The 13,181-nt window shown below is 39.0% G+C and overlaps 1 pseudogene; it reads right to left on the reverse strand.

Moving 5' to 3' along the window:
* LOC139736055 (proprotein convertase subtilisin/kexin type 5-like) overlaps positions 1-13,181 on the reverse strand; it is an 89,338-nt pseudogene that overhangs the window by 47,389 nt on the left and 28,768 nt on the right.

Here is a 13,181-nt window from a genome sequence, read left to right on the forward strand (position 1 = left end):
ATTATGTTGTATGCAATACGTCAAAATTGTATTTACCATGCATGTCCTGTGATATGTGACTAAACATTGTTAAAACTTCAACTTTTATGTGCTTATGTGTAAGACTTGAAACAAAATGAATTTGCAAATGGACAGTAAAGGCACTGATGACATAAGTAAGCAAAAAGTTTGATATATTTTGCTTTAACAACTGGAAACTTGTTTGAGAGATCTGATGCTATATAATTATGACATGATATTTTTTTTTCAATTGCATTTGTACAGCAACTTTCAGGAGATAAGTGATTTGATTAGTACTTTGTGTTGACTGATATCAATTTGCATTAATTATGCTGTGACTTGTAAGTCCATTGTCTTTGTCCATAGGTATGTATCCTTCTGTGATTGATTGCAGGCGCAGTAGACTGGATCCAGGGAAGGAAAACCTGACGGTGACATCGATTATTTCAAAACTCTGGCATCCCAGTCCACGGCTTCAAAGGGTGTGTTTGAGCGCTCTCCTAAAGCGTGCTGTACCATACCATACTCTACTGAGCCAAAAGTTGACCACTTCTTGATGTACTCCAAAAGCACACTACAAATGCACCAGAAGTTGGCAGGAGAAAAATGTGCAAAACACTCACATACGTCATAATGTAAGGAGTTGATTCTCTTTGTTCGGGACATCTGCAAATCACGCTAGGTGCATGACCCTGTTGCTACAAAATGTGTGACCCCGTCTAAAAACAATTAGAGAGTTCCACTTCCTCCACAGAGCGCTCTAACGCCCTAAATCTGGCATGGTATAGTACGGTACACATTAGATCGTTTCTTTTCGGATCATTTTTGCATACTTAAATGCAACCTACATGTAATACTGAAATTGCATCATCATCAATATCATTTATTAGCATCAATTCATTATCATCACATTGCATCATCATCAATATCATTTATCATTGTCAATTCATTTATCATCAAAGCACGAAAGCACTGAAACAAACAGCAAGCAATCATCAGCATTTACTAGCTCTGATTAGTAGCAGGAAGTGTGAGCACCACTTCATCGAGCTAGGAACGTATGTGACCGTGCACCTCAAAACGAACATAAAGTCGCACACACTGATTTTGCGTGAGGACTGAAAATAAGTGAAATGGGTCAATTTAGCCGAACTTGACTTTTTCATATTTTCTGACATTACTTTTTTTACATTATGCTAAAATTTGGTATCATAAAACGGGCAGGAAAGTGTGTTTTTTTAGCAGTTTATCTCGAACAATTTTGGTAGAATAGTGTGATTAGGTGTGTCTTTAGAATCCCTTTTTCATTTCTGAAAAACCTTGTCCACACTCTTCACTTTCAACTCTAATAACTTTTGAAAGGATAGGGCTACTGCTTTGAAAGTTGGCATTAATTATGGACAGAATGTGTTAATGAGGCATGCTTAATTTCAGTTTAATCTGATAATCCCTTCATTGTTGTTACTCTGGTGGTTTACTTCCTGTTTTTTGTCCCAATCATCGCACAGCCAGCACGGTTTGGTAAAGATTAATCGCTTGAGTAGACACTGTACTTCAGAGCCTCTTTTCTCAGTTCACACTTTTCCTGAGTTTGTGCTTTCTTTCCAATATTTAGATAGGTTAGGAGAGTCCATTTGATTTGAGTTATACATCATTTTAAAGCTTAAAGTCTGCTTTTTTAGAATATGGTCTTAACTAAAAATTCATGTCTGGCGACTTTTTGTTTGTTTTGAGGTGCAGGGTCACATATGGCTCACCATTCTCGCAGGTCAGCATGCACAACCCACTGACGAGGAACGCCCCTTCTTGGCAGGACGTACAGTCTTTGAAGGATGGTCCCTGGCACTCCTCACAGGTCGAGTGACACCTGTTACACAACAGTTCACATGAACTTTATGAAAATGTGTTGCAAAGAAAGATGGCATGGGTGAAGGAATAACGGGAGAAAGTCACTGCATGTCCCTGCACACAGAGTTCAGACATTCTTTGTATCTAAACAGTTTACATCTACTTAAGAATACTTGGTATTATTTGGCAATTTCAGTGAGCTGAATTTGTCCATTATACTACGGATGCGTGAGGGTATTTCGGTACATTAATGACAATATATACAGCATGAATAATAGTGATTGTTATCTATACAGCACTTTTCTCCTGGACACAAAGGCCTGAATTCACGAAGGTGGTTTAAACCTAGACCATGGAACAAATTGTCTAAAATTAGTGTGAAATAGGCGTACCTTTGACATGCTTGCTACTGGATGTCTGTTGGCGTACGCAATCTGTCAATTGTATTTATGCAGAAGAAATTTGCATAAACCACAGTTTAAACCATGGTTTCAATTGTACTACCTTTGTGAATTAAGGCTTAAATGCTTTGAGATGTCATCCCTGGGTGAGCTTTGGAGCCAAATCATTAATAAACTACCAGGCACTGACAATGAATGTTCAATCAGTACGTAGAGTATCAGAAGATATTTGTCTTCGAATTTAATCTGATTGTCTTTATATCTAAAAAAATTGTGTATTATCATTTTGCTATAGTTAAATAAATCACAAAATCTGTGAAAATAACCACATCAGAAAAAAGTCCATGTTGACTGCTGTCTGATGCTTTTCAGTTTGCAGCTTGTAGGTATGTCCCTAGGAGCTGTTTGAATGAATGGTGCAGGACTTATGCATTGTTCTATGAGAAAAAAAAAATGTTATGAAAAGTGATGTCTGAGATAAAGATCAAAACAAAACTAATATTCTACCTCAAACACTCTCTAGAGTAGGCATCAAAGCCATGGGAAATGTAGTAGCCTTCCCCACAATCACTGGCTGGCACACACTGCATATCCTTGTGAACCTTGTCAGAGAAGCACGCCGTGCAGTCGGTGGCGGCGGGACCTCGGCAGGAGTAGCACGACTCGTGGCACGACCGGCACTGGCTGTTGTCAATGTACTCGCTCTCCATACAGCGCATGGTGCACTGGGAATCGCGCAATACCGCCCCCAGCACGCAGGCTGTACACTGGTGCGCACTGCCTTCGCAGGCAGTGCACAAGGGGGAACATCGCTGGCATGAACGACTTTCTTCATCTGGAAGGTGGGTGAGGAAGAGAATATAAATGGGACTTTGTGAGACACTCACTTGTAATATCTGATGTGATTCTACCAGTCATTTGGGAGTGCTTCTGAAAGGGTTTATCAACGTTCACAATAGATGAGTGTGGAATGAGTTTACTTCACAATTATTTGTATAGTCATATGTACAATGTGTGCATGCTCTAATATGACTGTCTGTAAATAAAACAAACCCAAATACTTTACTCAATCTCCATCATAACACTTTCTATCCAATAATCATAAAAAAATTAACATAACTTAAAAATGTGCAAATCCAATGCAAATTGTGTTATTTTGTTAAACTGATATAAATTAGATTATTTCAACTTTTAACCACTGAAATTAATCAATTCTAATGTAGATAAGCTTGAAAAAGTGCCTGCAAAAATTTTGGTAAAAAAACGATAGAAAACAAAAGGTTGAAAAAACAACAAAATAAATAAAAAATTAACAAATCAATAAAAAACATAAGAAACTGATTTTGATTGTGCTATATTTTTACAAGAAAATTGTTCCATGAGTCTTGAGGAAATCTGACACAAAAATTTAGCAATCCTTAAGTCTTTTTAATGGAGTTATAGGTGAAAATATTATTTCATGCATAAATTTTCATAATTAATTTACTAAAAATAGTTTATATTATATAATCAATATTATATAAATAATATTTTTCTAATGTATGACCATGTAATCTTGTAGTTGACATTCGGCTCTATCTTCAGGCAAAATTTTGCAGCGGTCACGCGATCGGCGGCCGAGATCTGAAGGGGGGGGGGGGTCAAATTGATCCCCCCAGTAAAAAATTGGTCTCAAATAGCCTCAAAATAGGGTTAATAGAGAAACCACCAGGAGCAAAAAAAAATAAGAGAGAAACCATGCGGAAAAAATTATAAATGTGTTAAGTTCTAACTTGCAATTTGAAAGCTATCAAATTTGTTCAACTTTGTGGGGCATTGTAACAAAGGGCTTCCTCCTATTGTTCGCTGTAAACATTGATATTTTCCTGCGATTAAATCTATACGCTAAGTGGTTTAAAAACATATTCCCGAGTTCTTAAATTCACACAACTCAACTGCTTTTTCATGTTTTCATCTAATTCACATTTTCATCTACAAATGTAATTCAGAAAAATAAAAGAAACTGATTTGACAATTTCCATGCATGAAAATTGATGTATAGTGAGGTGCCCGCACGTCATCAGGGGCCCGAATACCGTCACCCTGCATAAAATCGTTATAAGCGCACTGGACAAAAATCTATGCCTGGGACTGTGTTCTGAAACTTGGCAAGGATACCGTAAGCTTTCTGTGAAAATCTTAAATTTATAGACAGTGTCTATTAGGAATACGTGTTATAAGTATCATCAAGGTCACCTGCACGCATCTTTTACGTGCTTGTCTATGGGAGCATCACTGTCACCCACACACGCCTTTTACGTGCTTTGTCTATGGGAGCGCGGGTGACGAGTTGCAGGCCCCTTCCTTGGCCCACAACTATTCCCTATTGTTCGCGTTTGCAGATGATAGCCGCAAATTTCCGGTATCGATCAGTGCTTGTGGTTCTATTGGAATCTTCAAAATTTTTCTTGTATGTGGGTGGGATTTCATAGAATTTCAGCGACGAAATGTGATTCAAATATGCATAAACATTAACTATGACGAGCTGCGGGTCACTCAACTATACTCTACTTCACCGCACATTATGTGCGCCTATCAGATTATGCATTACACAAGTATACATACTTCATTACAATGTGCACACAAACAATCTACAAAGTATTTGAAGGTACTGCACCCTACATAAAGCTACTAGCATACACGCAAATGGATACTAGGACACATACACACGTTCACTCTCCCTCTTTCTCACACACACAGACAAACACACACATACTACTAATGTAGTGGTATTTATCAGCTGAAAAAGGGCACAATACAACCCATTTACAATGAGCATACAAAATAATGAAAACAATATTGCCAGTTTTAGAATTCTTGCTAGCCAAAAGTAGCACGAAATCAGCGTAAAAATGTAAGTACTGTGAATATTTCTGCCTTAATTCCAAAAACAATATTCCAAGATGCAGCATTTTGGTCAAGCCTTGCCAAATCACTTCTCTAAATCACCTTTGAAGTAACCCTGGCCGCAGCCCTCGACACATGCATTGTCATCACTAAGGTAGCGGTCTCCCGCGCATGTCAAGCAGTGATGACCTGAGGGCCCATTGCAGGTTTGGCACTTGTCGTTGCATCGGCGGCAGCGAATGTGGAGCTCGGGAGGAGGGTACTGTCCATCTGGGCACGTCTCTACACATTCCCTAATAACAAATGAATAATAGGGTGCCATGAATCACTCCTACTCTGGGCTCTCACACTGTTCACTGTATATCCCCATAGTGGGATTTTCTCTGGATCTTCACCATTACCCATTCAAGCTTGGATGAATGAATTTATGCATGACTTTGTATTTACCAACTTAGAAAATATAAATCATATATGAATATGTTAAAACTAGAAATGTCTCTATGGCGACTGGTATGGTTCTGCATGGTTCTCCACATAAAGAAAGTTTCACATGATTGGCAAAAAATTGTAATGTGCTGGAAAGTTTGGCACAACCACAAATGTCTTGAGTGTTTACATTCCTTGAACCAGGTTTCATTCAGATAGCTAAATTGTTTCAGACAGCAAGTAATCAGAAATTCAGGCATTTTCACTTGACCTTTGACCCCTGTCCTTTAACTCCATTGCCCACAACTTCTACAAATAATCACTAACAGGCAATACTCTGTAGCATCCAATTTTCACAAAACTACTTTGAGCTATTTTCAAAATATGGGAAAAATTGTGACATACTAACATTTTCATTTGACCTTTGACCTCATGGTCAAAATTTTTCCTTACAGAATCAGCGCAGTGATGCCTGCATATACCTAGTTTACTTAAGGGTATGCATTGACTTATCTCCAAGGTATAGGGAAAATAATGCAATTTTAGCATTAAATATCAAAATTTGAACATTTTAACATAACCTTTGACCCTTGACCCCATGACACCCAAATTCTCAAGACAAGGCAAGTGCGAAATTGTGTCTTTGCCCATTCGCGTACAAGAAATTAATGTTTTTCTAACTCCCCGAAGTTCATTGACCTGCCTATGACTTTTGACCTTGTGGTGACCTTCAACTCCACAAGGGACATTTACCATCCAAGTTTGGCCACAAACGGACAAAGGGATCAAAAGTAATGAGTCATAATCAAAATGCGCCATGAAAACTTAACATTGGGGCCCTAAGAGTTTGTTGACCCATCTGTGACCTTTGACCTTCTGATGACCTTCAACTCTCCAAGGGACATCTACCATTAAAGTTTGATCACAAACGGACAAAGGGATCAAAAGTTATGAGCCATAATCAAAACGTGCCGTAAAAACTTAACATTGGGCCCTCAAAAGTTTGTTGACCCCTGTCTGTGACCTTTTACCTTGTGATGACCTTCAACTCCCCAAGGGACATCTACCATCCAAGTTTTGGCCACAAACGGACAAAGGGATCAAACGTTATGAGCCATAATCGAAACGCGCCGTAAGAAACTTAACATTGGGCCCTAAAGGTTTGCTGACCCCTGTCTGTGACCTTTGACCTCGTGGTGACCTTCAACTCCCCAAGGGACATCTACCATCCAAGTTTGGTCACAAACGGACATATACAACAAAAGTTATGAGCCATAATCCAAACGAGCCGTAAAAACTTAACATTGGGCCCTAAAGTTCATTGACCTCTGCCTATGACCTTTCACCTTGAGGTGACCTTCATGTTTGGTAAATAGTGACGGACGGACAGACACCGCAGGCGATCCCTCAGTCTCCCCACAACTCCGGTGGGCTCGACAAAAAGCATTGCCCGGCAGTACATGCATATGTACAACATAAAATTTCAGGAAGATACATCACACTATTTCTGAAATATGGAGAAAAAAAATTGAATATTTTCTCTTGACCTTTGACCCCTTGGCCCCAAACGTTTCCGAAAGTGTTTATCTGGTAATACATATATACACTATGAAAAAAAAAAAAAAACCTTAGGCATTGCAAGGTAAGGGGAAAAAAGTGAGATTTCAGGAATTTGACCATGATTTTTTACCTTGAGCATGTGCATCCAAAGTTCATACACACAACTTTATCCACTCATACATATGCCAATTTTCATTTGGATATATATGCCAAATGGTTGTTAAGTTTCACTGTCCACAAAATCTATACGGACAGGTAGATGGATGGACTGACAGACTGAAGGACGGATGGACAGACGGAGGGACGGGTGGAGCGACGGACAGACAACCCAAAAACATCATGCCTCCAGCAACACTTTGTGGCGGAGGCACAAAAACAATACATTAAACATATAAAATTATTTGAGCATAACATACAAATATGTTCTTATGTACATGACTATTTCCAAGGTAAAAGGGTACATTTCAGGAACATTGGGCATGATCCCCAGATACAATACTGTCTTTCAGACCAAGTTAATGACAGACAACTTTGATCCTAAATTGCTTCACAAAAGTATTTTATCAGAATTTTTGCAATAATTAAAATTTTTGAGGGAACGTACGTAACACTGGATAGACATCTACGTACTAACTTATGAAGTTCAAATAATAACATTAATTAAGGATTTGTTTGATATTAATTAGAAAAGGTAATAACAGCCCTAAAATTCTATTAAACACTGTGTTTAATATCGTTTCTAGACATAGTGGTGAATGTACATAATGTGGAAAAACAAATATTTGTCACACTTTTGTCATGTCAAGCACATACAGAATTAATGATAATATACCTTTTATAAATATGAATCATCATCATCATTTTTATTACTAACTTGGTGTCCCTGTCTTTGAAGTGTTTGCAGTCGTAGCAATCCTTGGCGGTCGACCCTTTGCAGCCATACAGGCACTCTGTGTGGCAGTTGTCATCCAGGTCCCAGTCTGAACTGCTCCACCACCAGCTCGAGTCCCAGGATGAGGACGAAGCTGTGTTACCTCGGCGATTGCGGGAGAGGGCCCGTTGTGATTCCTGACCACCGCTGGGACCTGCGGTCTGCAGTCCGGCCAGGCGTGCCACGGAGGATGGCGCATTCTCCGCCCGCTGCACAAGGTCACGTTCCAGGTTGACCACCTCGGATGTTGTCTCCGGACGAAGAGAGTCCGGAAGAGACGTGGTGCCATGTAGGGTGAGTACAGCGGATGTGACTCTCACTAGCAGGAAAAGTAGGATATAAAATATGGTTCAAAGAGGCAGCTAGCTTGAAAATTTTTGTAATGCTTGTATTAGCAATGCTTATTACAACTCTCCAACGCATTTACATGGATGCTGGACATTAAAGATTTGTAATATTCACTGCTCATGCACTAGGGGCCAGAGATAAATGTAATTACATCAACAAGGAGGGGGAGTGCCCATATAATGTAAGCATTCACAAGGCAGAAGAGTTGCTCTTGTCACAAAAGTCACTTTGTTGTTATTTGTACAGAAGCCAATGGTGGAAATAACACCTTAAAACTTCATTACATATTTTACATTCTTTCTTTCTTATGTTACATCATCACAACAATTCTGTTGCACTACAACGGAGTTCCTACTGAAGCAGTTCCCAAATATTGGGTGAGGACTGTAGTAAGAAGTGTTGTGTGCCCATGAACTGCTCTGATCTACTCTGTAATCTTACCCCTATTGTCACTGCCATCTCCGACACGCAACGACCACACCCCAAGAGGGTTCTCCCCCCAGAAGTGAACGCTGGTGAGGGTCCAGCTGACGAGACCCCGCCGGCTGAAGTCCCTCTTCCGCTTGCTGAGGAGCGTGCTGACGGTGCCTGCGGGAGAGGTCAGTTGGACCACTACTCGGCCACGCCGCAGGGCACTGACGGTCAGGGTGAGCTGGACATGCTCCAGGTAGTTGAGGTCTTCATGACCCGTGGGTTCACGACACCTAGACACCTTCAGGTCTGATGTGAAGTCCACCGCATTCCATCGCAGGAAGAACCTCTTCCGACTTGAATATTGCCATGAAGGTACGATTGGAACACAGGGAGAACAGAGAAGAGCATATACCAGGTACAATAGATCAGCACAACAATGAAAACGAAAAGGTTGAATGCAAAAACCAATAGACACCATTATCAAAGTCTTTTAAGTTGATCCTCAAAAAGAGAAAAATCAAGTCTTTCAAATGATACTTGATACCTGTTATATAACAAGAAATATTTTTGAAGATATCATCAAGTTTATAATATATATCTAAATCATTTTCTTTGGTTTTCAACAGCTAGCTTAAATCTCAAGTATTTCAGGTTGATAGAAATGGAAGACTAGAAATATTTTTTAACATATCGAAATTATCACATATATCTGAATTATTATCTCTGTTTTTCAGCAGCTTCAATCTCATGTATCTGAAATCAATATAAATATATTAGTTTTCGCATTCAAACTCCTCAAATATACAGTCTCATCATAGAGTAAGCATATACTGTATTGCCAAAATTTAAGGGAAAATATTAAATTATGGATGAGTGCGCTTTTTAGCTGGCACTGTGAGCTGAATGAAGAAGAACTTGAAGCTCCTACAAAACACAAGTGAGCTAACGGCTAACATTGCTAACTAGTGAGCTTGGCAGTAAAATGTGAAGTGAAATGCCACATCACCACGTACATTCAAGGTGACTTTTACAAATGGAGGACAAACGCACAATCAGAACTTATAACCGTAGGAATTAATCAGCTCTAAAATCTCAAGCTTTCACATGCTTTGATGAATCAGCGATATCGCTTGCAATCACCAATGCAAATGGGTTAATGTGAGAAAGTCATACCTCACGAGCCTCTTTACTTTTTACTTTTTTTCTTACAAAATGATGACACCACTGATTCCTGGAACATTCACATAAAGAATCAAGAACTATATCATTTTGCAGTGTGATTCTGATAAACTTTTGGCCAATTTGTTTGTTTGAAGGAACTCTATTTATCAAAGCCAACTCAAACATAGAGTGGCATTTACTTGCCCATTCTGCACGAATCCAGATTGATATCTTTCATTCTAAACCCGTTGAAGACGGTTCGATTTTGCTACAACAAACATTTCCTATAAACGCTTGCCCAAGTATAATCGGAACTCGTCCTCAACTGGTTAAACAATATTGAATTATATCACAAAATATACTTACTTGCCTGCCTTGGTGTTGAATATCTTTGTGCAAGAAAGTTGTTCCGGAAGGGTCTCCCATGTCTGGGCCCTCTCGACCATGGCTGCTGCATCCATGAGACCAAAGCCAAACCAGTGGCTCACTGAGAACGATGACGATAGCGGGAAAAATCAGAAATATTTGACTTGATTTTTCATATGCAGCTACAGCAGAGCTCACAAGGTAAGCTTGATAAATGTGAAATAAATGACTTAATTTGCACAGAGAATGGGTATATCGCGTTATAACACAGTCGGGCATAAAAGCATCTAATGAGCTGTACCTGATATGAAGAGGCAATTTTGTAGGTCCCATTCCTTTTATTTTCTTTTGTTTCCCACATCTATTGCACCACTATCAGAAGTATTGTTGTTATTAAATATTTGGAGGTGTGGGAAGTCATGCGCATGTCATGAAATTTTATACCAACATGAAATTAAGCCAATATTTCATGGACTACATGTATGTCTTGTCCACAAGATATTATTCTAATGTTGTTCATGATCATAGTCAGTAGATTAAAAACCGCACAAAATATATTTCACTGAATGAGATAAAATTAATTCTATACCAATGTCCACTTTTAAGAATATGAATGTTACTTATGAATGTCACATATCAAAAGACATATTTTTGCCTATATGAAACAAATATAAAACTATGTGGAGCGAATAATACAGCAAGTCTATAGCAGGTCTCTGGTAGTCTCCAGTAGAATATAGGACAAGTGTTACTTCACCAACCTTGATAACCTGCTCCATTTTTAGTCCAGTCCCCTGTCAGCTGGTGCCGCTTGGCAGTGACAACCACGAGGTACTGCATATCTCGCCATGTCAGGTTTCCACTGAAAGGGGAAAGGGGAAGATAGTTGGTACACACTTTATACATCTTTTAGAAGAAGCTAACTGTATCACAAATGTTAGCGATAAAGCGATGAAACTAGTAACGAGTACACTGCACCAAAACATTTGCCAGTCAGTCATCCACACGCAGGGCTGCCAGTAATCAGAGAGATTATACAGAACAATCTGGAAGATATTAGTCTATTGCATGCATTGCAATAGGTCAAAATGATATGTGAATGACAGCGGCTTTTGCGTTCTATTGTGAGAATGTGAAATTAAATATTTCACTTTTCAGGAAGATTTGGTATTAGCTCTGCACATACATATATGTGACCGTGCACCTCAAAACGAACATAAAGTCGCACACACTGATTTTGCGTGAGGACTGAAAATAAGTGAAATGGGTCAACCTAGCCGAACTTGACTTTTTCATATTTTCTGAAAGAGCGGGTCTTCTTTTACATTATGCTAAAATTTGGTATCATAAAACGGGCTGGAAAGTGTGTTTTTTTTTTAGCAGTTTATCTCGAACATTTTTGGTAGAATAGTGTGATTAGGTGTGTCTTTAGAATCCCTTTTTCATTTCTGAAAAACCTTGTCCACACTCTTCACTTTCAACTCTAATAACTTTTGAAAAGATAGTGCTACTGCTTTGAAAGTAGGCATTAATCATTGACTGAATATGTTAATGAGGCATGCTTAATTTCAGTTTATTCTGATAATCCCTTCATTGTTGTTACTCTGGTGGTTTACTTCCTGTTTTTTTGTCCCATTCATCGCACAGCCAGCACGGTTTGGTAAAGATTAAGCGCTTGAAATGACACTGTACTTCAGAGCCTCTTTTCTCAGTTCACAATTTTCCGGAGTTTGTGCTTTCTTTCCAATATTTAGATAGGTTAGGAGAGTCCATTTGATTTGAGTTATACATCATTTTAAAGCTTAAAGTCTGCTCTTTCAGAATGTGGTCTTAACTTAAAATTCATGTCTGGCGACTTTTTGTTTGTTTTGAGGTGCAGAGTCACATATACACAAAGGAGTCCAGCCTCTATGCAATATTTTACGTTCTTCTGAGTATCATGAAACCGCATTGAAATTTGAAATTAAGATGGTGACAAGGACCCCAGTCCATGGTTGGCCAAGGGTCAACATGTGACCATGAATTCTTTCAGCGCAATGTCTAGACATTAGTGCCTAGACATTAGTGCCTGGGAGACATACTGTAGTTATGGGTAAACTCGGCCTAGCGGGTAAACTCGGCCACTTGTAATGCGCACGCTGGGGGCCCGAGTTTACCCGCTAGGCCGAGTTTACCCGCTAGGCCGAGTTTACCCATAACTATGGTAAGTGATTAATATTCTAATTCTGTTGAGGTAGAATATCTGTCATCCAATATGATCTCAAACATGAATATATAAGTGTCAAAATACCACAAATCCTCGAAAAACAAAGAAACCCATATGAAGAGGAAAACAAAGTGAATTTATAGTAATGGGGACAATAGTCTTACAAAGACGCCCAACAAAAATATACAGCATATATGAAAATGGTGTTGAACTATACACAAGAATACATACCTCCACTTTACAACATTAATAGTTTTGAAAACATTACTGATTATGATGCTCTTTAACCCAGACTTACTTTGCCTGAAGTGCTAGAGCACACATTCCAGCAGCGATGGGCGCTGAGGCGGAAGTTCCAGTGAAACTATTGATGCAGCCATTGTTTAGGTCAGTAGTAGACTATAACAGAGAACAGACACAAGGAAAGCAAAAATCCATAAGTATGACCAGATAGAACAGTAATCCTACAGACTTGTATTTCACAGTTCAGCCAACAGGCTTGTTGATCACAGATAGTGCGGATGTTCCATTTCAAAGGGTTGCATGCTGTTGCTACAAGACAGCTTTCATCATTACTACACGGTACATTATTTTATGTTTGAATAGCCTGAGAATTGAAAAAAAAGCCCAACCA

The sequence above is a fragment of the Diadema antillarum genome, unplaced genomic scaffold (assembly GCF_040938485.1).
Source record: "Diadema antillarum isolate AM-2024a unplaced genomic scaffold, OU_Dant_1.0 seq00000620_RagTag, whole genome shotgun sequence".
Lineage (NCBI taxonomy): Eukaryota > Metazoa > Echinodermata > Echinoidea > Diadematoida > Diadematidae > Diadema > Diadema antillarum.